Genomic DNA, 296 nt, shown 5'->3' with positions numbered 1-296 from the left:
TGCAAGAGGGAGCAGAGAGGGGTGAGGAGGGTCCGTGTCACCCCCCAAAGGCCACCATCCCTTTGGGTGTCCCCCCCCCCACCCCAGGGGACACTGTCCCCGTCCCCGTCCCTCCCCGGTGCTCACCGGGTGCTGGTGGCCTGGCCCGGTAGCGGTGGACGCCGGCGATGAAGAAGCCAAGGCCCAACACCATCATCACGGTGGCCGCGGCCACCTTCAACGTCAACCCCGGGGACAAGCCAGGACCTGTGGGGACATGGCAGGGGGGAGGTGACCAATGATGTGACAAGGACCCA

This window comes from Calidris pugnax, unplaced genomic scaffold, assembly GCF_001431845.1.
Source record: "Calidris pugnax isolate Ruff unplaced genomic scaffold, ASM143184v1 scaffold497, whole genome shotgun sequence".
Taxonomy (NCBI): domain Eukaryota; kingdom Metazoa; phylum Chordata; class Aves; order Charadriiformes; family Scolopacidae; genus Calidris; species Calidris pugnax.
This window is presented reverse-complemented; position numbering follows the sequence as displayed.